This window comes from Rhinoderma darwinii, chromosome 5 (genome assembly GCF_050947455.1).
Source record: "Rhinoderma darwinii isolate aRhiDar2 chromosome 5, aRhiDar2.hap1, whole genome shotgun sequence".
NCBI lineage: Eukaryota > Metazoa > Chordata > Amphibia > Anura > Rhinodermatidae > Rhinoderma > Rhinoderma darwinii.
The window spans coordinates 125,371,800-125,393,161 of record NC_134691.1 but is presented as its reverse complement, the minus strand read 5'-3'; positions in this window follow the sequence as shown (position 1 = coordinate 125,393,161).

Here is a 21,362-nt window from a genome sequence, read left to right as displayed (position 1 = left end):
TGAGATAAAGAAATGGCAAACGTTTCCTGTATGTGGAGGCCTTGGCTTACTTATTGCTCTCCTGGGTCCAATAGTTACACCTCCACCTAGACCTAATGCCATTACTTCTATTTTTCTCACAATAGAGAAAAACATCCTAGATCTAAAACTCCTTTCCCCCTACCACATCTCCAAATACACACAAATTAATAAAAAAAATATTTTCTGGTGATCTATTTTACTTCATTTTATTTGAACTATTACTCAAACTCTCTTTCTCTCCATTGGATATTCTCTATATGTACAATATGGAAAGTTTGTAACTAGTTTATTGAATTTTATTTGTATGTTTCTCAAAAAAGAAATGCAACAAAAGAAAACTTTATGTATATGTGTCACGACTATGTGGTATGTGAACCCACTGGGTAGCTCCGTCGTAGCGGAGTAGCTGCTGGTCAAACGGAAAGTCAATGATAGACACTAGGATGAGTGTACCTCGGTAGCTGGCTTGTGCTGGACTATCGGAAGCAGGCTTGTGCCGGACTAACAGAAGCAAGATTGTGCTGGATAACTGAACTTGAACACAGAAGTCGTCTCAGGCAATAGACTTGACACTAACACTTGATTTGAACACAGAAGTCCTCTCGGGCAATAGACTTGACACGGACACTGGACTTGAACAGAGCAGTCGTCTCGGACACTTGACTTGGCACAGGCACCGAACACAGATACTGGATACGGGATACAGGATACAGCTAGGGAGCCATTTGCATGACAAACACTGGGAAGACACAACATTGCTCTGGCACTGAGGAAAGGGGCAGGATTCCTTTAAGGCTTGGCACGAGCGCACGCACACCCTATGACCCAGCCAGGGAGATAAAGCAGAGAGAACAGCATGTCGGCATGCCTGGGATGGGGGAAGCCAGTGAAGGGACACAGTCCTGTGATTGCATCCGCTGGTAAGAGAGGGATGCTGGCACTGCAATATGCATTCCTGCTGTTGGGCCTGCTTCTATTTTCTTTATAGTTTTATAAGTGTTTGGATGTATTTGTAAATCGGATAATCCTTTAATAAAAAGAATAGGACCTAATGCTGACCCCTGTGTTACCCCACTAGTAACGGTGGTCCAATAATTATATGTACCGTTAATAATCACAATCTATTTTCTATCACTCAGCCAGTTAGTTACCCACTTACACACATGTTACCCCAGTCCCAGCATTCTCATTTTATTTGCCAATGTAAAACAGTATTAAATGCTTTGGAAAAATCAAGAATACAAAACATTAAAAATCTCAAACTGTCCAATCTAAAACTTATCTCCTCATAGTAGCTGATCAGATTATTTTGACAGAACTCACTGGTTTAATTTTTTAATATTAATATATAAATATAATTTGCCCTTTTAGCAACAAAAAACACTACTTTATCCTATTTAAAATATAACTTTTTGGTAACATTCTAATAATAGATAAACTAAAAATATTATTAATAGCACGAACATCACTCCATAGGCATTCATTCACCCTACAGGCTTATTTAACCCCTTCGCGCTCAGGTCAGTACTATTACGTCGCGCTAAGTACATCGTTCGCGCTCAGGTCAGTAATAGTACTGACCTGAGTAAACACGGCGCCATCTTTCCCCGGCGCGTGTCTGAGCTGTGATACCTGCTGTTTCCGACAGCAGGCTATCACAGCTTAGTGTGCAGGGACCGATCGCGGTGGTCCCCGCCGATTAACCCCTTAGAAGCCGCGTTCAATAGCGATCGCGGCTTCTTAGGGGTTAAGCTGCCATCGCCGGCCTGCTACACGATAGCAGGCCGCGATGGCTACTATGGCAACCAGAATCCTAACAATGGACTCTGGCTACGCCATCGACGGAAGCCTAGTGGGTCCCGACAAAGTCAGGACCCACTATGCTTGCTGTCAGCGAACAGCTGACAGCTCTAATACACTGCACTAAGTATGTAGTGCAGTGTATTAGAATAGCGATCAGAGCCTCCTGAAGATTTAAAAGTAATAAAAGTAAAAATCCCCCTTTTTCCCTTATCAGTCCTTTATTATTAATAAAAATATATAAATAAACAAATAAACTATACATAATTGGTATCGCCGCGTCCGTAACGGCCTGAACTACAAAACTATGTCGTTATTTATCCCGCTCGGTGAACGCCGTAAAATAAAATAATAATAAACCGTACCACAATCACAATTGTTTGGTCACTTCACCTCCCAAAAAATGGAATAAAAAGAGATCAAAAAGTCGCATGTACCTAAAAATGGTACTGATCGAAACTACAGTTCGTTACGCAAAAAATAAGTCCTCGCACGGCTTTATTTATTGAAAAATAAAACAGTTATGGCTCTTAGAATAAGGTAACACAAAAAGTGAATGATTGTTTACAAAACGTATTTTATTGTGTAAATGCCATAAGACATAAAATAAAACTATAAACATCTGGTATCGCCGTAATTGTATCACCCCGCAGAATAAAGTGAATATGTCATTTATAGCGCATGGTGCACGCTGTAAAAAAAATAGAATAAAAAACAATAGTAGAATTGATGTTTTTTTAGTCACCACGCCACCTAAAATTAGAATAAAAACTGATCAAAAAGCCGCATGCACCCCAAGAAAACTACAATGGATTCCTCAAGGTCTCTAGTTTCCAAAAAGGGGTCACTTTTGGGGGGTTTCCACTGTTTTAGCACCACAAGACCTCTTCAAACCGGACATGGTGCCTAATAAATTAAATTAAATTAATTAAATGTCACCTCTACTTTGCTCTAAATTCCTGTGAAACACCTAAAGGGTTAATAAACTTTCTAAATGCTGTTGTGAATACTTTGAGGGGTCTAGTTTCTGAAATGGGGTGTTTGATAGGGGTTTCTAAAATATGGGCCCCTCAAAGCAACTTCAGAACTGAGCTGGAAATTAAAAAATAAAATATAAATGAGGCAATACTTCGCTTCTTACATTATACTCATAATAAGCCGCTCCCACCCCGAGATGACCCAGTTTTGACCGTTTGTATAAACGGAGACCCCTATTAGACCGTTTCAGTGCCCGGTTTTCCCAGCATTCACCCCCGAGAAGTGTATTTCTATTGATGAGTCCTTGGTACATTTTAAAGGGAGGCTTCAATTCCGCCAGTACCTGCCGGGTAGGAGGGCAAGGTATGGCGTGAAGATGTATAAGCTGTGCGAGAGTGCATCAGGGTATACCTACAAATTTAGGATATATGAAGGGAAGGACACCAGTATTCAGCCCCCAGAATGCCCCCCCTTACTGGGAGTTAATACAAAAATTGTGTGGGATTTGGTGCACCCACTGCTGGACCAGGGTTACCACCTCTACCTGGATAATTTTTATACCAGCGTCCCACTCTTCAACTGCCTCACTTCCAGAAGTCCTGCGGCATGCGGCACTGCTAGAAGTAATTTGAGAGGCCTCCCTAAGACTCTGCAGGGCAAAGCTCAGAAGGGGTGAGAGCAGGGCACAATCTAGCAGCAACATATTGTGTGTCAAGTACAAGACCAGGGAGATGCCACACAAGTACCCATGTACCTGTACGAGGTACCAGTACAGGGACCCCTAAACCAGACTGCATCCTGGACTACAATAGGTACATGGGAGGGGTGGACTTGTCAGATCAAGTCCTGAAGCCCTACAGTACTTCTGGAAGCGGGGCCACAGGCATCGTACCAGGGCAACACTTTTTAGGAGAAGTTCCCCAAACTGGCAAGAAGGGGAAAAGCCAAAAGAGGTGCAGAATCTGCTATAAGAGGGGGATAAGGAAGGACACAATATATCAATGTGACGCGTGTCCCGAAAAACCAGAGCTCTGTATGAAAGAGTGTTTTAAAATTTATCATCCATCCCTTTATTTTTAATTTACCCCAGTTTTATTCGCTCTGATCCACTTCGCACAGCTTACCCCTCCTCATCTTTCCCCTCTGAGCCCTGCTGTGTGCCCAGGCAGCTGATAACAGCCACATGTAGGGTATTGCCATACCCAGGAGAACCAACATTACAGTTTATGAGGTGTATATCTCCGGTGGCGCATGCTGGGCACAATATTTCGGACACTGAATTGGTATATATGTATAGAAAATTGCAAATTTCACTCTGCACCAACTGCTGCACATTATCTTTTACACAATACCTGTGGGGTCAAAATGCTCACTACACCTCTAGATGAATGCCTTAAGGGGTGTAGATTTTAAAACAGGGTCACTTCTCGGGGGTTTCAACTGTACTGGTACCTTAGGGGCTTCTGCGTACAAGACTTAGCACCAGAAAAGCTCCAGTAGGCCAAATGGTGGTCCTTTCCTTCTGAGCCCTGCCGTGTGCCAAGGCAGCTAATAACAGCCACATGTAGGGTATTGCCGTACCCGGGAGAGCCCACATTACAGTTTATGGGGTGTATGTCTCCGGTGGCACATGCTGGGCACAATATATCGGACACTGACATGGCATATATATAGAAAATTGCAAATCTCACTCTGCACCATCTGCTGCGCATTATCTTTTACACAATACCTGTGGGGTCAAAATGCTCACTACACCTCTAGATGAATTCCTTAAGGGGTTTCGTTTTTAAAACGGGGTCACTTCTCGGGGGTTTCAACTGTACTGATACCTCAGGGGCTTGTGCACACATGACTTAGCACCAGAAAATTCCCAGTAGGCCACATGGTGGTCCTTTCCTTCTGAGGCCTCCCATGGGCCCAAACGGCAGTTTATCACCACAAATAGGGTATTGCCACACTCAGGACAAATTGCGGTATTTTATTCCTTGTGAAAATAAGAAATTTTGAGCCAAAACTACCTCTTATTGGAAAAAATAAAAAAAATTTTTTAATTCACAGCCCAATTCAAATAAATTCTGTGAAAAAACTGTGGGGTCTAAATGGTCACAACACCCATAAATAAATTCTTTGAGGGGTGTCGTTTCCAAAATGGGGTCACTTTTGGTGGGTTTCCATTGCTTTGATACCTCTGAGGCTCTGCAAAGGCGACATGGCACCCGAAAACCAATCCAGCAAAACCTGGACTCCTAAGAACACACAGCGCTCCTTTCCTTCTGAGGCCTTCCATGGGCCCAAACGGCAGTTTATCACCACAAATGGGGTATTGCCGCACTCAGGAAAAATTGGGCAACAAAATGGGGCATTTTGTTCCCTGTGAAAATAAGAAATTCGGATCAAAAATGACATCTTATTGGAAAAATTGTCATTCTTTTAATTTCACAGCCCAATTCAAATACGCGCTGTGAAAAAACGACGGGGTCAAAATGGTAACAATAACCATAAATGAATTCCTTGAGGGGTGCAGTTTCCAAAATGGGGTCAGTTTTGTGGGATTCCTACTGTTTTGGCACCTCAACACCTCTCCAAACCTGGCATGCTGCCTAAAATATATGCTAATAAAAAAGAAGCACCAAAATGCACTAGGTGCTTCTTTGCTTCTGGGGCTTGTGTTTTAGTCCACGAGCGCACTAGAGCCACATGTGGGACATTTCTAAAAACTGCAGAATCTGGACAATACATATTTAGTAGTGTTTCTCTGGTAAAACCTTCTTTGTTACAGAAAAAAAATAGAATAAAATTGAAATTCAGCAAGAAAAATTAAATTTGCAAATTTCACCTCCACTTTGCTTTAATTCCTGTGAAATGCCTGAAGGGTTAAAAACGTTCTAAATGCTGTTTTGAATACTTTGAGGGGTCTAGTTTTTAAAATGTGGTGTTTTATGGGGGTTTCTAATACATAGGCCCCTCAAAGCCTCTTCAGAACTGAACAGGTACCTTAAAAAAAAGGCTTTTGAAATTTTCTTAAAAATATGAGAAATTGCTGTTCATGTTCTAAGCCTTGTAACGTCCAATAAAAATAAAATAATGCTCTAAAAACTATGCAGATCTAAAGTAGACATATGGGAAATCTGAACTAGTAACTATTTTGGCTGGTATAACCATTTGTTTTACAAACACATGCATTTAAATTCGGAAAAATGCTATTTTTTCAAATCTTTCTCTAAATTTTGCAATTTTTCACAAATAAACACTGAATATATCGACCAAATTTTACCACTAACATAAAGCCCAATGTCTCACAAGAAAACAATCTCAGAATCGCTTGGATAGGTTTAAGTATTCCGACGTTATTACCACATAAAGTGAAATATGTCAGATTTGAAAAATGGGCTCTGAGCCTTAAGGCCAAAACTAGGCTGCGTCCTTAAGGGGTTAATATTGATCTCAGCCGAGATCTAATAGTATGCTATCTACCAATGAGATATCTGGAATAAGTGGTTTAGTGTAGCTTCAGCTCATACCATACTTTTACAATTGCCGAGGGGACGTATCGCTGTTAAAAGTTAGGAAGTCCCTGCAAGCCATACTGAAATTTCTTCCGATATTACAGCGTCCCCAGGGGTAACAGGGCTAATGACAGTGTTTGTGGTGCAAACAAAGTATATAACCTTTCTTGATGTTACGGAGGAGATTGCCTTAATTGATTTATACCCAATCACCCTATAGGGTCAAACAAAATGTGCTTATGTTCTTACTGTAAATCCCTTAGAACACAGGGGTGTATGTCATCTGGACCCAGTGATTTATCTATTTTAATGTTTTTAAGGCGGCTCTGGACTTCTTCCTGAGTCAGACGGGTGACATTTAATAGGGAGTTTACTTCCCTTTGCATTTCACTGAATGTTCAAACATTCAAAATGATAGACTGGATAGATATTATTAATATGTCCTCAAAATTGTAACCTAGCAAATGTCTTTAGTCCAAATAATCAAATACTATTTAAACTGATACTTATCAAATGAAGTCGCGAACATGAGAAGTCACACTTAGGCCGGGTTCACACACAACGTATTTCTTTGCGGAAAATCTGCAGCATAATACGGTAGATGAAGAGTCGATGAGATTTGAACAAACCTCATTTTCCGAAAAACCGTTCATAAATTGACCTGCGGTGCAGTTTTTTAATCCGCAGCATGTCAATTTATGCTGCAGAATCGCTGCTTTTCTGTTTCGGGTTTTCCCTATTGAATTCAATGGGGAGGTAAAACCCGCAACAAATAGAAGATGTTGCAATATTTGCGGCAGAAAAGCTGTGATTCGCAAAATCGCAACTCTAATTTTTTTAAAATATATTATCACTTATATAGATCTCTCTGCTTCTGGGTCCAGCCAGTCCTCCTGAGATTACGTTTCATCCTATGTGACTGCTGCAGCCAATTACAGACTGCAGGGGTCACCAACACCAGCAGATGACATGGCTCCCCAAACCATCACTGACTGTGGAAACTTCATACTGGACCGCAAACAACTTGGATTGATGCCTCTCCACTCTTCCTCCAGACTCTGGGACCTTGATTTCCAAATAAAATGCAAAATTTACTTTTATCTGAAAACAGGACTTTGGACCAATGAGCAGCAGTATTGGTCCACTGTGTTATATCAAGTCCAGAGTCAGCACAGCCGTCTACCAGGAAATTATCGAGCACTTCATGCTTCCCTCTGCTAACGAGCTTTATGGAGATGCTGATTTCATTTTCCAGCAGGACTTGGCACCTGCCCACACTGCCAAAAGAACCAATACCTGGTTTAATAACCACAGTATCACTGTGCTTGATTGGCCAGCAAACTTGCCTGACCTAATACCCCATGGGGTATTGTCAAGAGGAAGATGAGAGACACCAGACCCAACAATGCAGACGTGCTGAAGTCTGCTGTCATACAACCTGGGCTTCCATAACACCTCAGCAGTGCCACAGGCTGATCACCACCATGCCACGCCGCATTGATAACACCTCAGCAGTGCGACAGTCTGATCGCCTCCATGCCACGCCGCATTGATGCAGTAATTCATGCAAAGGAAGCCCCGACCAAGTATTGAGTGCATATACTGTACATACTTTTCAGTAGGCCAACATTTCGGTATTAAAAATAATTTTTGAAATTGGGCTTATATAATATTCTAATTTTCTGAGAGACTAAATTTGGGATTTTCATTAACTGTTAGCCATAATCATCAACATTAGAAGAAAAAAAAATGCTGGAAATAGATCACTCTGTGTGTAATGAATCTATATAATATATGAGTTTCACTTTTTGAATTGAATTACTGAAATAAATTAACTTTTTGATGATATTCTAGTTCATTGAGAAGGACTAGTATGTCATCAAACTTCTGTTAACTACAGACATCTGAAATATTTTCTTAAGGCAGAATTCAGACGACCGTAGTATACGTCCGTGTGATGGGCGTTAAAAAAAGTCTGTCACGCGGACACATGTTTTTTAATGGGGCCGTTCACACGGCCGTTATTTCAACTGGCCATGTGAAGGGTCCATTGAAATATAGAACGTACGATTTTGTTCCGTTTTCACGGATTCCTTGATAGGCGAAAGTCTATGAGGGATCCGTGAAAAATGGGACCCACACGGGTGCAGCTCGGACGTGAAAAACTGCTGTTTTTCACATCCGAGTTTGCACTCATTTGTGTGAATCTGGCCTTAGGCTGTTTCCAATTAGTGGAAATTTGTGGTATTGTGCATGTTACGTATTGCATTAAAATTTTGACAAAGATTTTTATGTGGATTTTGTGTGCATTTCACCCTTGGTAATAGTTGAAATCCACACCAAATCTATGGCACAATACAGCATGCTGCATTGTACTGCACACTATAGTAGATTTTTTTAAGACAGAATCTGTACCAACAAATTGCAACAAATGCACCATGTGTGAATTCTGCTGATAGGTAAGACAGTTAACAATTCTCAGTTCAGTGGTTCGGCACGGCTTCCTTCTACTTAATGTATTTGTTGACTTGGCAGTGCAAAGGAAGGGAATCCTTGATTCTTCCCTTAATGCTGACCAATCTGTATTCATGTCCAGGGGCGTAGCTAGGGGGGCAGTTGGGGAATGTGCCCCGGGCGCAACTTAGAGGGGGGCGCCAACGATCAGTGTCGGCGGCCTGCCTTCTAGGAGAGCTTCTGGCCTCAGCTAAGAACTGCCGCCCGACTCTAACAGCAGCTGTAGTCTGTGCTGCTAACAAATCTCCCCCTCCAGCCCCCTCCCTACTCTTTACACCTCTCCTCGGGCTGCTGCTGCTGTTATTGTTCGTGACTTAAGGGAGGGGAAGGGGAGACTGTTTGCGGCACTGTGTCGGGCCATCAAGCTGGAGAACTCATTCTCACAATTATCCTACAAAAAAGGTAAGTGCATGTGAGGTTACAATGTGTACTTTATATGTGTATTATGTGTGCATGTAATGTGCATATTTGTGATGTGTACATGTGTGTGTTTTTATATAGTGTATGTGATGTGTACATGTGTTTATATAGTGTATGTGATGTGTACATGTGTATATATAGTGTATGTGATGTGTACATGTGTATATATAGTGTGTGATGTGTTCATGTGTGTATATATAGTGTATGTGATGTGTACATGTGTATATATAGTGTATGTGATGTGTACATGTGCATATATAGTGTATGTGATGTGTACATGTGTATATATAGTGTATGTGATGTGTACATGTGTATATATAGTGTGTGATGTGTTCATGTGTGTATATATAGTGTATGTGATGTGTACATGTGTGTATATATAGTGTATGTGATGTATACATGTGCATATATAGTGTATGTGATGTGTACATGTGTATATATAGTGTGTGATGTGTTCATGTGTGTATGTATAGTGTGCAATGTGTATATATAGTGTGCGATGTGTTCATGTGTGTATGTATAGTGTGTGATGTGTTCATGTGTGTATATATAGTGTATGTGATGTGCACATGTGTATATATAGTGTGTGATGTGTTCATGTGTGTGTATATATAGTGTGTGATGTGTACGTGTTCATGTGTGTCTATGACTTTCAACGGAATTGCTGCAGAAATTTTCTACAGCAATTGTGTTCTGTGTGTGGACAAACCCTAAATCCGCAGTATAAGGGCACGTTCAGACGTGGCGGAATTGCTGTGGAATTTCGCAGTGGATAGTCAGCAGTGGAATTCTCCAGCGGCCGTTTTTTACATTTGTTTCAATACATTTTTAGGCAAGTTAGTTCAGACGTTGCGGAAAACTCCGCTGCGGACCATAGGCTGTGGTGCATAATTTTCAGTCTGCAGCATGCACTGTCTGTTGCTGAGAAGAAGCGGAATTTCACTGCATATTTCAGCCTTTTCAATGCAAAAACTGAAATCTGTGGCAAGTCCGCTGTGATATCTGCAACATCTGAATTACCTGTCAAATATGCAAATGTTGGTGCAGATTCATTGCGTAATTGCCCCAAATCTGCACCAACATTTGCAGCGGAAAAATTCTGCCACGTCTGATCGTTCCCCTAGGCCTTCCCCACAGGTATTGGAATTGCTACAGAAAATTTCTGCAGCAACTAGCAGAAATTCTGCCTTGGAAAAACAGTACCATTTCTTGCGTTTGTTACTGCATAAAATGGTGCGGATTTTGCGGCGTTTTTCACAATGCTGGGGGATGGTGACATCTCTGAAAAACGCAGCAATTCAGTCCACTTTCCGCAGCAGGAATTGACATGCTTCGGTACGAAAAATACGTACCCAAGGTCAATTTCTGGTCAGAAATTTTACGCAGCGTGTGGATGGGATTTGATAAGTATCACCCACTTTGTTGCTACTGTAATTTGATGCGTATTTAAATATGCAGCAATTCCGTTATGTGTGGACAAGCCCAAATGCAGTAGCAACAGAGTGGATGAGATTTGAACAAATCTCACCCACACGATGAGTGGGAAAAAGGCTCAGTAATTGACCTGCGGTCCGTTTTTTTAATCCGCAGCATGTTAATTGTATTTGCGTAAATGCTGCTTATTTGTTTCGGGGTTTCCCCATTTAATTCAATGAGGAAGTAAAACTCGCTACAAATAGTAGATGTTGAGTTTTTTTGCGGCAGAAATGCAGCGATTACGCTGCAAAAAACGCAACTCAGGAAAAATTTGAATCTTATACATCGTGTTCCAAATTATTATGCACATTGGATTTAAGTGTCATAAACATTTAATTATTCGTTTTTCAATTAAACGCATGGATGGTATTGTGTCTAAGGCTGGGTTCACACGCCCACATTAACGTCCGTAATGGACGGACGTATTTCGGCCGGAAGTCCCGGACCGAACTCAGTGCAGGGAGCCGGGCTCCTAGCATCATAGTTCTGTACGATGCTAGGAGTCCCTGCCTCTCTGCAGGACAACTGTCCCGTACTGTAATCATGTTTTCAGTACAGGACAGTAGTTCCACGGAGAGGCAGGGACTCCTAGCATCGTACATAACTATTATGCTAGGAGCCCGGCTCCCTGCACTGAGTTCGGTCCGGGACCTCCGGCCGAAATACGTCCGTCCATTTCGGACGTTAATGTGGTCGTGTGAACCCAGCCTTAGGGTTCTTTGCATCATTGTAATCAATCTCAGACACCTGTGTTAATTAGTTTGCCAGGTGTGCCCAATCAAAGGAAAACTACTTAAGGACGTTCCACATTATTAAGCAGGCCACAGGTTTCAAGCAATATGGGAAAGAAAAAGGATCTCTCTGCTGCCGAAAAGCGTGAAATAGTGCAGTACCTTGGACAAGGTATGAAAACATTGGATATTTCAAAAAAAAAGTAAGCGTGATCATGGTACTGTGAAAAGATTTGTGGCTGATTCAGAGCACAGACGGGTTCATTCAGATAAAGGCATAATGAGGAAGGTTTCTGCCAGACAAATTAATAGGATTAGGAGAGCAGCTGCTAAAATGCCATTGCAAAGCAGCAAACAGGTATTTGAAGCCGCTGGTGCCTCTGGAGTCCCGCGAACATCAAGGTGTAGGATCATCCAGAGGTTTGCAAGTGTGCATAAAGCTTTTATTCGGCCACCCCTAAACAATGCTCACGAGCAGAAACGGTTGCAGTGGGCTCAGAAATACATGAAGACTAATTTTCAAACCGTGTTGTTTACTGATGAGTGCCATGCAACCCTGGATGGTCCAGATGGATGGAATAGTGGATGGTTGGTGAATGGCCACCATGTCCTAACAAGGCTGTGACGTCAGCAAGGATGTGGCGGAGTCATGTTTTGGGTTGAAATCATGGGAAGAGAGCTGGTAGGCCCCTTTAGGGTACCTGACCTGATGTTGTGAAAATGACCTCTGCAAAGTACGTAGAGTTAATGACTGACCACTTTCTTCCGTGGTACAAAAAGAAGAACCGTGCCTTCCGTAGCAAAATTATCTTCATGCACGACAATGCACCATCTCATGTTGCAAAGAATACCACTGTGTCATTGGCTACTATGGGCATAAAAGGAGAGAAACTCTTGGTGTGGCCCCCATTTCCCCCTGACCTCAACCCTATTGAGAACCTTTGGAGTATCCTCAAGCAAAATATCTATTAGGGTGGGAGGCAGTTCACATCAAAACAGAAAGCCTGGGAGGCTATTCTGACATCCTGCAAAGATATTCAAGCAGAAACTGTCCAAAAACTCACAAATTCAATGGATGCAAGAATTGTGAAGGTGATATCAAAGAAGGGGTCCTATGTTAACATGTAACTTGGCCTGTTAAGTTTTTTTTTTATTAAAAGAGCTTTTGATTTCTGTAAATATGACCTCCTGATGCTGCAAATTCAACAAATTACCATTTTAGTTGTCTTTACAACCTTTAAAATGTTTTGATCTCTGTTGAGCATAATAATTTGAAACAGTGCATTTAGAGTTTTTTTACTTCTAAAAAAAAATCTGTTATCATTAGGAGATTTGTTCAATAAAATTTGCATTATACTCCAACGGTTGATGGCTTGAAGATTATACTGACTGTCATTTGCATCGACTATTTAGGAAAATCAGCGAAAAATTACATTTGCATAATAATTTGGAATGCGGTGTACTTACCTAGAATTCTGTATTTTTTTCCGGGCTGGCCTCCTGGGACGACATTTCATCCCATGTGACCACTGCAGTCAATCGCAGGCTGCAGCAGTCACATGGGATGAAACATCATCCCAAGGCTGCAGGATGTAGGAGGGAAGCGTTGCCATGGTAAGTATCAATTATTTTTCTGCTCAGTTTTCTGCAGCGGCCATTCCTGGCTGAAAAACTGCACCACTGGGCAGTGCTTTTACACAGTGTATCTGCCCTGTGTGAACATACCATTACAGTATATACATATAGTAGCTGCTGTCTTACAATGATACAGCTGCAAACCACGTCAACATGCTGCATTCCCACAAGTCAGCACAGTTTTCAAATGATTGTTAGGCTGGGTTCACACGACCACATTAACGTCCGTAATGGACGGACGTATTTCGTCCGGAAGTCCCGGACCGAACTCAGTGCAGGGAGCCGGGCTCCTAGCATCATAGTTATGTACGATGCTAGGAGTCCCTGCCTCTCCGTGGAACTACTGTCCCGTACTGAAAACATGATTACAGTACGGGACAGTTGTCCTGCAGAGAGGCAAGGACTCCTAGCATCGTACATAACTATGATGCTAGGAGCCCGGCTCCCTGCACTGAGTTCGGTCCGGGACTTCCGGCCGAAATACGTCCGTCCATTACGGACGTTAATGTGGTCGTGTGAACCCAGCCTTAATGTCCATGGAGTTTTTTGCAGACATTAACAATCATTTAAAAACTGCACCAACTTTTGTTAAAACTGCATGTGCTGCGTGTTGTACTGGACGATGGTTGTTACGATCTGATTATTTGCATTAAAGGTTATGTACACCTTTGAAAGGGAATTTTTTTAAATGTCAGTGTGTTTTGTGCAACTTTATAATTAGTTTTTATTAAAAAATCTTTTTATTTTTTGAGATACAGCTGCTCTGGCAGATCCTTTACAATATGTGTACTGAGCTTTGTTCTGGTGCTGTATATATGTAATGAGCTTTGTTCTGGTGATGCATATATGTAATGAGCTTGGTTCTGGTGTTTTGTATAGAACTATATTGCTTGTAAAATGTACTAATGTTTTTATGCTTGAGTTACATAAAAAAAAATGTGGAAAAGAAATGACAGGTTATTGATTGGTAGAGAAAACAAACATGGCGAGGGGGAAGGAGCTGTCGGGAAAGAGGTTGGGGGGGGGGCGCCAAACAGAATCTTTGCCACGGGTGCTGGAGAACCTAGCTACGCCTCTGTTCATGTCAGCCCAGTTGGTGTCCATGATTAGTTTAGAATAAGGTAAGTGTTTATGTTGCGCTACCAAGCTCTAAGCTGCTGATTCTGTGGGCAGGAAGATGCAATGTGCAGCCTGCAATATGGTGTTAAAGAGGCTCTGTCACCACATTATAAGTGCCCTATCTCCTACATAAGGAGATGGGTGCTATAATGTAGGTGACAGCAGTTCTTTTATTTAGAAAAACTATCTATTTTTACTACGTTATTAGCGATATTAGCTGTATGCTATTGACTTTCTTAACCGCTTCTTGACCGCCCACAGTAAATTCACGTCGGCGCTTGCTGGGCTCTGTGCAGCGCCGACGTGAATTCACGGTGGGTGTTAAAAGCACGATCCGGGTGTCTCAGAGTAGCGCTGACACCCGGATCGCGCTGTTATCCCCTGCCTCTAGTCCCGGAGACATGACCGGGACCTAATTGGTTCAGGTCCCGGTCATGTGATTGCAGGGAAAGTTTGTTGTAGCAACGAAGTGGAAAGTTTGTTACTACAAGAAACTGGAAAGTTTGTTGCTACAACAAACTTTCCCGGGGACCGATTGCAGGTGCTGCAATCGTTTATAAGGCAAAACCGGAGGCCATTCAACAGCCATGTCCATGCACATCAGCCTATTAGAACCAGCCGAAGGCTGGTCCTCATAAGCTTCCTGTCAGTGTGACTCTCAGTGTCACACTGACAGTTTATAATATGTTACACTACCTAGGTAGTGTAATATATTATACCAGCCATCAGTGCTACAGGTGTTGAAGTAAAACCAGTAAAAAGTAAAAAAAAAGTAATAAAAATGTTTTATTAAAGTGTAAAAATAAGTTATAAGTTACAAAAACAAAATATGCTTTTTTTCCTATAAATCTTTTATTATAGGAAAAAAATGAAAATGTTAAAAAAAGTACACATATTTTGTATGACCGCGTTCCCAACGACCCAAACTATAAAACTATAATATTATTTTTTCCGCACGGTCAAAACCGCAAAAAAAATAATTAAATAACAATGTCAGAATCACTATTTTTTTGGTCATCAACCCTCTAAAAATATAGAATAAAAAGTGATCAAAATGTCGCATGTACCCTAAAATAGTAGGAATAAAAACTACAACCCGTCCCGCAAAAAACAAGCCCTTACATAGCTTTTATGACTGAAAAACAGAATATGGTGACACAAAAAATAAATAATTTTATCGAAAAGTGATTTTATTGCGCAAACGCCACAAAACATAAAAAAACGATATACATCTGGTATCGCCGTAATCATATAGACCCGCAGAATAAAGTAAAATGTCATTTATAGCGCACGGTGAAAAGTGTAAAAAAAAAAAGACAAAAAACATTGTCAGAATTAGTTTTTTTGTCACTTTGCTTGCCCAAAAAATCTAATAAAAAGTAATAAAAAAAATCACATGTACCATAAAATGGTACAAATGAAAACTACAGATTGTCCCGCAACAAATAAGGCCTCGCACGGCTCCGGTGAAGAAAAAATAAAAAAAGTTCTGGCTCTCAGAATATAGCGACAGAAATTGTGCAGTGTCCAAAAGCGGATAAGATCGGTCACCATTTATCAGTGCGACATTGGCCACATATCTGCGGATTATTATTTATTTACCGAATTATTATACCCTCTTATTATGTCCTGATGTACTCTGCCCAATTTAGACATACCCCCACATCATAAACTGAAATACCAGCAAAACCCCAAAAAGAAGAGTTACCGAGCAAAATCTGCGCTCCAAAAGCCAAATGGCGCTCCCTCCTTTCTGAGCCCCACAGCGTGCCCAAACACCAGCTTACGTCCACATATATGATATTTTATATCCAGGAGAACACTGTACGAGGTATTTGTCTTTAGTGGCATAAACTGGGCACAACATATTGTGCATTAAAATGGCATATCAGTGGAAAATTTTAATTTTCACTTTGCACCATCCGCTGCGCATTAACGCCTTCGCGCACCACGACTTAATAGAATGTCGTGGTGTGGGGAGTTATATATGGAGCGGGCTCATGCGCTGCACCCGCTCCATATTCTGCAGGTGTCCGCTGTGTATTACAGCTGACCCCCGGGACTAATGGACAGGAACAGCGATCGCGCTGTTACAGGAGCCTGTAAAAATGATATTATACTGCAATACATTAGTACTGTAGTGTATTGTACCAGCGACCTAATAATCGCTCGTTCCAGTACCCTAAAGGGACTTTTGGGAGGTTTCCACTGTTTTGGTACCTCAGGGGCTATGCAAATGCGACATGACACCCGAAAACCATTCCAGTTAAATTTGAGCTCCAAAAGCCTAATATTGTTCCTTCCCTTCTGAGTCTTGCCGTGGGTCCAAACAGCAGTTTATTACCACATATGACATATTGCTGTAATCAGGACAAATTGCTTTACAAATTTTGGGGTGATTTGTCTCCTTTATTCATTGTAAAAAATAAACATTTCTATGTTTCATTTTCACGGCCTAACTCCACTAAATTCAGCAAAAAAACTGTGGGGTCAAAATGCTAATTAAACCCCTAGAAAAATTCCTTGAGGGGCGTAGTCTACAAAATGGGGTCAATTTTGGGGGGTTTCCACCGTTTTGCTCCCTCCAGGGCGTTACAAACGCGACATGGCACTGAAAACCAATCCAGCACAATCTGCGCTTCAAAATCCAAATGGTGCTCCTTCCCTTCTGAGCTCTGCTGTGGGTCCAAACAGCAGTTTAGTACCACATATGGGGTATTGCTGTAATCTGGAGAAGTAGCTTTACAAGTTTTGGGGTGATTTTTATTCTTTATAACTTGCAAATATTATTTTTTTTTATATTTTTTCAGAAAAAAAGTAGATTTTCACTTTCACAGGCAAACTCCAATAAATATAGCAGAAGACCTGTGGGGTCAAGATGCTAACTATACTCCTAGATAAATTCCTTGAGGTGTGCAGTTTCCAAAACTGTGTCACTTTTGGGGGATTTTCACTGTTTTGGCACCACAAGACCTCTTCAAATCCGACATGGTGCCTAAAATATATTCTAAAAAAAGGAGGCCACAAAATCCACTAGGTGCTCCTTTGCTTCTGAGGCCAGTATTTCAGTCCATTATCACACTAGGGCCACATGTGGGATATTTCTAAAAACTGCAGACTCTGGGCAATAAAGATTGTGTTGCGTTTCTCTGGTAAAACCTTCTGTGTTATAGATTTTTTTTTATTACAAATGAATTTCAGCAAAAAAAATAAAATTTGTAAATTTCCCCTCTACATTGCTTTAATTCCTGTGAAACGCCTAAAGGGTTAAGAAACTTTCTGAATGCTGTTTTGAATACTTTGAGGGGTGCAGTTTTTAATATGGGGTGATTTATGGAATCTATCTAGTACATAAGGCCCTCAAAGCCGTTTTAGAACTGAACTGGTCCCTGTAAAAATCGCCTTTTGAAATTTTCTTGAAAATGTGAGAAATTGCTGCTAAAGTAAAAAGCCTTGTAACGTCCTAGAAAAATAAAATAATGTTCAAAAAACAATTCAAATATAAAGTAGACATATGGAATATGTGAAATAGTATATATTTTTTGTGGTATTACTATCTGTTTTACAAGCAGATACATTTAAAATTAGAAAAATCATAATTTTTGCAAATTTTCTCTAAATTTTGGTGTTTTTCACAAATAAGAAATACATTTATTGACCAAATTTTTCCACTAACATAAAGTACAATATGTCATGAGAAAAAAGTCTCAGAATCGCTTGGATAGGCAAAAGCATTCCAGAGTTATTACCACAAAAATTGACACGTCAGATTTGAAAAAATGAGGCTGGTCCTGAAGGCCAAAATGAGCTCGGTCTTGAAAGGGTTAATGTCCAACTGGGCATGTGTTTTTACCTTAGACCAAGTGGGCGTTGTACAGAGGAGTGTATGACGCTGACCTATCAGCGTCATACACTTCTCTCTATTCATTTTCTTAGCGCATAGGGATCCTGATAGATCAGTATGTGCTGTCTTATACTGACACATTAACATTACTGAACTGTTTATACAGTGAATAGACATTCCTTCCAGCCAGGACGGGATGTCTATTCACAATCCCGACACTTCTATAACGTTTCTGTGGTACGTACAGCAGAGCAAGCGTAATCTCGCTTTAACCTGTCATTTACAGCGTGATCTCGCGTAATAGGGCACTTATAATGTGGTGACAGTGTAATGCCGGGGAAAGGAGACAGACAGGTGAGCCCTAATCTACCCGCCACTCAGTCACTGTCTACCTGCAGCGGCCCATACTAGGCGATGGCGTACAACTGGACGACGGTCCCTACACTCAATAAGTGCACGACAGACAAACAGACAAGGGTACACAGAAGCTAAGGGAAATGGGGCAGTTGCCCACGGCAACACCTTGAGCAACAAGAGTAGTGAACGAGCCGAGTCATACCAGGAGTGTACGAGGTACAAAACGCAAAGCAGGAGAGTAGTGAACGAGTAAAGTAAAACCAGGAGTGTACGAGGTACCAAACGCAGAGCAGGAGAGTAGTAAGTAAGCCAGGGTCAATATGAAGCAGGGACAAATAGTTCAAGCAGCAGCAGCAGAGCCAGGAAACAGGAGAATCACAGGCAAAGGAGGAGTAGGAAGTGAAGGTATAAATAGACAGAGGGCGGGAGCTAGCTCCGTCTGGCCAGGCTGTGATAGGCTCTCCCACTCCTCAGCCTCCCAGCCTGATTGGTAGAAGGAGGGGTCACTCGATCAGACTTAGGAGCAGGTGCAGACTGACTAACCACGGGCGTCGACACAGAAGCTGTGTCTGGCAGATCCTTTACAGTACCCCCCCTTTTATGAGGGGCCACTGGACCCTTTCTAGGTGGACCTGGCTTATTGGGGAACCGAAGATGGAACCTCCTGAGCAATACTGCAGCGTGAACATCCCAGGCGGGTACCCAAGTCCTCTCCTCAGGCCCGTATCCTCTCCAATAGACCAGGTACAGGAGAGAGCCTTGGACCATCCTGCTGTCCACAATCTTGGCCACCTCGAATTCTACCCCTTCAGGGGTGAGAACGGGGACCGGAGGTTTCCTCGAGGGAGCCAAGGACGGGGAGCAGCGTTTCAGGAGGGAGGCATGAAACACGTTGTGTATTCGAAAAGACGGGGGTAACGCCAGTCAGAAGGAGACAGGGTTAAGGACTTCAATGACCTTGTACGGCCCTATATACCGGGGAGCAAACTTTTTTGGAGGGACTTTAAGGAGCAAATTTTTTGAACACAGCCACACCAGATCCCCGACAAGAAACAAGGGGTTAGCAGAATGTCTTCTATCTGCCTGAGTCTTTTGTATGCTCTGGGACGCCTCTAGGTTCTTCTGAACCTGGGCCCAGACTGTGCACAATTCCCGATGAACGACATCTACCTCAGCATTGTTGGAACCACCAGGTGAAATGGAGGAGAACCGTGGATTAAACCCAAAATTACAGAAAAAGGGGGAAACCCCTGACGAGTTACTGACCCGGTTATTAAGGGAAAATTTGGCGAGGGAAATGAAGGAGACCCAATCATATTGACAGTCAGAGATAAAACACCTTAAATATTGTTCTAGAGACTGATTAGTCCTCTCCGTTTGGCCATTAGTTTCAGGATGGAAGGCTGAGGAGAAGGAGAGATCAATCTTCAACTTTTTACAGAAGGTTCTCCAAAACAATGAAACAAATTGTACCCCTCTGTCAGAAACAATATTGACAGGAACCCCATGGAGACGCAGGATGTGTTTGACAAACAAGGTAGCTAACATCTTGAGGGGCACAAAGTGGCACATCTTACTGAAGCGGTCTGCTACAACCCACACCACCGACTTGCCTTGAGATGGTGATAAAATCCATGGAGATATGGGTCCAAGGTCTCTGAGGAATGGGCAAAGAACATAGTAAGCCCGCTGGTCGGGACCTGGGAGTCTTGGACCTAGCACAAATTTCACAAGCGGCGACGTAGGCCTTAACGTCTTTAAGCAACCCAGGCCACCAATAGTTTCTGGCAATGAGATGCTTGGTACCCAGGATGCCTGGATGGCCAGATAGTGCAGAGTCATGATTTTCCCTGAGTACCCTTAGCCGGAATTGCAGGGGAACAAACAGCTTGTTTTAAGGAAGGTTCTCGGGAGCTGAACCTTGATCAGCCGCAATTTCGGAGACTAGGTCAGAATCAACAGAGGAAATTATTATACCTGGGGGCATTACAGAAGCAGGATCTTCCTCCAAAGGAGGGCTGGCCATGAAGCTACGCGACACTGCATCAGCCTTAATATTTTTAGACCCAGCCCTATAGTTGACCAAAAAGTTGAATCTAGTAAAAAACAACGCCCATCGAGCTTGTCTCGGGTTAAGCCTCCGGGCAGATTCTAGGAAAACCATATACTTGTGGTCGGTAAGGACCGTTACCTGGTGCCTAGCCCCCTCCAGGAAGTGGTGCCACTCTTCAAATGCCCATTTAATGGCTAAGAGTTTGCGGTTGCGACTATCATAGTTACTCTCAGTGGGTGAAAACTTCCTGGAGAAGTAGGCACAGGGACGGAGATTGGTGAGGGACCTGGTACCCTGGGACAAGACAGCACCCACTCCCACCTCGGAGGCGTCAACCTCCACGATGAATGGCTCCATTTGGTTAGGCTGAATCAGCACTGGGGCCGAGATAAAGCACTTCTTAAGGATCTCAAAAGCCTGGACCGCCTCTGGAGGCCAGTGGAGGAGATCAGCACCTTTGCGAGTAAGATCCGTAAGAGGCTTAGCGATGACCGAGAAGTTAGCAATAAATCTCCTGTAATAGTTAGCAAACCACAGAAAACACTGTAACGCCTTCAGGGAGGCAGGTTGGACCCATTCAGGCAAAGCCTGAACCTTGGCAGGGTCCATCCGGAATTCATGAGGAGTGAGGATTTTACCCAAAAATGGTATCTCCTGCACTCCAAACACACATTTTTCGGTTTTAGAAAACAGTTTGTTTTCCCGAAGGGCCTGGAGCACCTTCCTGAAATGCTCAATGTGGGAGGACCAGTCCTTGGAAAACACAATATGTCATCAAGGTACACTACAAGAAATACCCCCAGGTAGTCTCTTAAAACCTCATTTATAAAATTCTGGAAGACCGCGGGAGCATTACACAACCCAAAGGGCATGACGAGGTATTCGAAATGACCTTCGGGCGTGTTAAA